General features: G+C 33.4%; 1 long non-coding RNA gene across 1 annotated transcript; it reads right to left on the bottom strand.

Moving 5' to 3' along the window:
• Nucleotides 1-1380: 1380 nt before the first annotated feature.
• Nucleotides 1381-2145, bottom strand: LOC149237394 (uncharacterized). The gene is made up of 2 exons (XR_016245260.1): nucleotides 1874-2145; nucleotides 1381-1507 (listed from the first exon to the last, which is right to left on the bottom strand). It is a non-coding gene; the product is annotated as an uncharacterized LOC149237394 (long non-coding RNA).
• Nucleotides 2146-4675: the final 2530 nt, after the last annotated feature.

Raw genomic sequence — 4675 nt, 5'->3', positions numbered from 1 at the left:
ATATATATATAATTTTAATTTTTATAAAAACACACTTTAGAAATAATAAAATATTACCAATTTTATTTCTTTATTATAATAATAATTTTCAACACAAAAATAATAAAAATAATACTTTTAATTTATTTAATAAATAATAAATTCATATATATATATAATTACTAAAATTTCTAAAACAAATATAATTAAAAAATACTTTCAATTTAATAAATAATAAATAATAAATTCTATCAGATATTTATCCTTATTTCATATAAAGTATTATTAATTTTATTCACTACAAAAATAATTTTTCACACAAAAATAATTAAAAAATAAATTTAAGCTATTTAATAAATAATAAATTTAATATCTTTAAATTACTTAATAAATAATAAATTCAATATCTTCATTTCATTTAACTTTTTCTATTTTATATAAAAAAGAAAAGGAAAAAACGAAACCCAAAACTCTGCAGACGAACATCTCATTGACCCATTCTCATAAACCAAATCAACCCAGCACCAACCAAATCACCCCCAACACCTCTTTTGAAGGTGTCTAAAAATATATAGTCTATAAACCCGGTTTAATATATATGAGCAGTGTGATATAGATGATGATGATCATTAATGATCATATGATAATGAGAGAAATCCCTCTAAATCATTGTCTAAAATTATATACCGTCAATATACCCTGTTTAATAGATATGATCAATGTGACATAGATGATTATCATTAATGATTTATCATCATTGATATAATATAATTTTAAAGAATTATTTAATTTTATTAATATAATTTATAGAATGTATTTTTTGTTTACAGGATTTTTGATAGATGATAATGAATTGCGTTGTTGATTTTTGATAGATAATAATGAATTGCGTTGTTAAACTACCTTCAAATGTTAATGTTAAATTACTTTGGAAAAAAATCTTTATGCGATGGATCCGGAAGAGAATCTAAACAAGAATCTAAACAATGATATAACTGGCAGAAATCTCAAAGACAAGTTAAATTACTAGTTAAATATAATTATTTCATTTCATTAATATAATAAAAATTCATTTCATTAATATAATAAAAATTTTAATTATTTTAAAAAATGTGAAATTCAATCTTTTAAATTTTAAATAGTTCAATTTTGGGTTCCACAAACTCACTTAAAGCTATTTCGGGTCAATGTGATGCTATCTAGAGCCCCAAAAAAGTGAATGGAGCGACTGAAAGTGATCCCTGAAAATAAAAAATAACGAACTCCTGAGCGTTTGTGCTGTTGTGTTTTTAAACTAATTCTTTCACCCTACTCTTTTTATTTATATTTTAAAATAAACGGCCTCTTGCTGATGTTGATGCCAATCTTGTAGAAGAACCTGGAACATTCCGGCTGCTTGGATAGCCAGAAACGATGATTAAAAGTTCCCCAGTATATGCACTTGTACGAAATTTGTGGGATGGAAACAAATTTCTACGCCTCATCTCTTTTCGCCTGAAACCCTCATGATTGCCCTGCTTTTGAGTCTCTGCGTTAATTATATGCAGAAAAAGCGGAAGGATTAAAGAAAAAACAGCGTCATCTGAGACAAAAGATTATCAAACCTGTACATCCATCCACACAAGAAAACACAGAATCGAGAGGCACCGCAGGCCAAGCAGGCCTGCACAGCCCTCTCGCAAAGGAAGAAAAAATTATCATTAATAATTGACCTGCCTGCAAGCGCACCCGCAAAGGCAAGGTCATAGAGAAACTAGAAATCTTACACACATGGCTTCTAATGGCCATAATTATGATCAACAAAAAGCTTATCGAAAATATCTCGGGCGGTCTACAGATCGAATCCCGTGCGAGACCTTTCCTAAACTATATAATACAAAGATCATAACCTAACCTGTAATCAAGATCTGTAAAACCATAGCACAGTCTTCACTCTTCATAAGCGATATGCCGGTTACACCAGAATCCTGCCAGATCCAGAATCCAGCGTCGTATCCTCCGCTTCATGCAAACACATAAAATAGAGTCTTTAAAACCAGCATATCTTTCATTAAAAGCTCAAGAAAATCAAGCATGGCTTCCTCTTAGTATTAATAAAACCTAAAACAGAGTGGCAGAATACATCATTACAGACCAGGGTTCGATCCAAGACTCTAAGGAACGAGATTTCGCCTGACCCTAACCCTCAGCTTCTAACCCTAAGATTTAAAGCCCTCGAGAGTGAAATCGAGGGCAAAATCGACCGCCAGAAACATTATTGGGCGAACATGCCACCATCTAACGGTGGAAATAGGTTGCTTGTCTATTACGACAAGTGGAGATGCATACAGCTAGTGCGTGCGAAATGGTTGGTTGAAGATTAGCACTGCCACGTCATAACAGCGACTTGAACGGTCATCAATTTTTTAAATAATAAAGCGAAAATGACTCACCACTTCCTTTGCTTTCCATCCCTATCTCTTGATCTAATCTTGGAATCATCCAGCACCAATGTTCAAGGTCGGACTCAACTTGAATGCTTATATCATTTGTGTGTGCACATTTGTATTTATCCTATATTTTGTTATATTTTCCAATTACCAAATAAGTAAAAAAAAATCAACAAAAACATAAACTTAATGTTGAAAAGCACATACAAATTACAAATGAACATAAAGAAACCACAACACCATTAGAAAAATGTAAAGAAATTGTCTTCCATATATCTCTCTAAACTCTATCCTTTCCCATGATCTTGGCCAATTTTCAACCATAATCCTTTCCCACAATCTTTGCAAGGTTATCAACCTTATATATACGGAATGTTGCTTGGGAAGGCCATGGTTTAACATTGGAGTTTTTGAAGCGTATGGTCAAAGAAAGTGGTAAATTAAGGATTTCATTAAAATTTTGAAAATCGAAGAGGATGTTATTTTGGTTAATTTAGATATTTACGTTAAAATATAAATATTTAAAGAATTATAAATAGTATATTTAAAAAAATTATAAATGAAGATATAATAAATTTTTGTAGTAAATTAATAGACATGTGAGATCTCCTCATTCTTTCAATATAATAAATCTTCCCCATAACTAATATGGAGCCCGGCCGAAAATGGAAAATACTCCCCAAAAGCCAGATACATCACACTAAATATACATAAAAAACCTGACATCATTCCTCTTTGGTGGAGAAGCTTATGGAAACTCACGGCCCGCCAAGAACCAAGCTATTTTTCTGGTGTATTCTGAGAAACAAGGTACCTACAGGGGAACAGCTCACACACAGAGCCTTTCAAGGGCCCACCTGGTGCATACTGTGTAAATGTGCATCGGAATCCACAGAGCATCTCTTTCTGCGTTGTAGTGTTATTCTAGCTCTGTGGAACTCATTATCCATTTCGATTCCATACAATGGGCATTGGGAGGGAGATGACCTGAACATCGCTTGGGATGAACAGACACATAGACACAAAGGAACAAAGCTCATAAACCTTTCGGTACTCGTCAATTGGCACATCTGGAAAGCTCGCAACCGCCACATCTTCGACAACAGACCTGCACATTGGCCACAGATTGAGGCAGGGATAATATCTGCATTCAGGGAGCTGCCAGATCCCCCGCCTCCTAAAGAGCGACGACCACATCCACCCCCGTGTATTGACACAAACACACCATGGGCATTCTTTGACGGGGCTGCAAACCAACATGGATGCAGTGGAGGGTTCATTTTGTATATCAATACACAGCGTAACTATAAAGTCAAAATGGGCTTGGGTTCCGGAACAAATAGCTATGTTGAACTCATAACATTGCGTCACTTACTGCATTTCACTCTGGGTCACCATTGCACCAACATTAACATTTTCGGGGACTCAAAGATTATTATCAACTGGTTCAATGGCACTTCTGATTGTCACATTCACACACTCAGCAACATTCTAAATGAAGTAAATATATTCAAAGCAGCTTTTAACAATATCTCTTGCTCTCATATCTACAGGGAGCATAACAGCCATGCTGACAAATTATCCAAGGAGGCCGCGTTAATGCCTAGAGGCATTTGGGAGATTACCGAGCAGCAAGGGACAAATGAATACCAGTATTACCACCGGCCATATATAGATCAAATATATCAGAGAGATCCTGGTCACTAAACAGGCTACATTTTTTGTTTTTTATAAAATTATCTAAACAATACAAATGATATTTTTGAAATGTATAGAACAAAGTATGAGGGCCCTGCGCGGCTAAATGTATAGACATAAACTAAGTATAACACAGTTGACAATATATACAGCTAAATATAGCGGATTGCCCTGTGAGGTATATCTGGCTATAGTTACTCATAGTTTCTCTTATGATCATAGTTCTCAGTGGCTAACAGCATATGCGATAAGCATCTACAATATGTAATTTTTCCAATCTAATGAAAAATTACGGATTTTTCCAGAGGAAAAAAAATAAATCTTCCCCATTCTTTTATTATAATAAATCTTTAAATGAACATTTTGAAGAACATTTTATTAATGTTTTTTTATAAAACCAAAATAGTGGAAAGCGTATGTAGTTGATACATAGGTTATCTAATTTATGGTAAAAAAGTTTAAATTAGTGATTTGGGAGGATATTTGTAATTGATAATTCAAGCGAGTTAAGTTCTATAAATGTTTTCCACTCAATGAAGAGCTTGTAAGGAGCTTTTTGACACAGTTTT

This window comes from Pinus tabuliformis, chromosome 8, assembly GCF_031772625.1.
Source record: "Pinus tabuliformis cultivar Carrire ecotype Pingquan chromosome 8, CPIR1, whole genome shotgun sequence".
Taxonomy (NCBI): Eukaryota; Viridiplantae; Streptophyta; class Pinopsida; order Pinales; family Pinaceae; genus Pinus; species Pinus tabuliformis.
The sequence above is the reverse complement of the archived record's forward strand: the minus strand, read 5'-3'. Positions and strand labels throughout refer to the sequence as shown.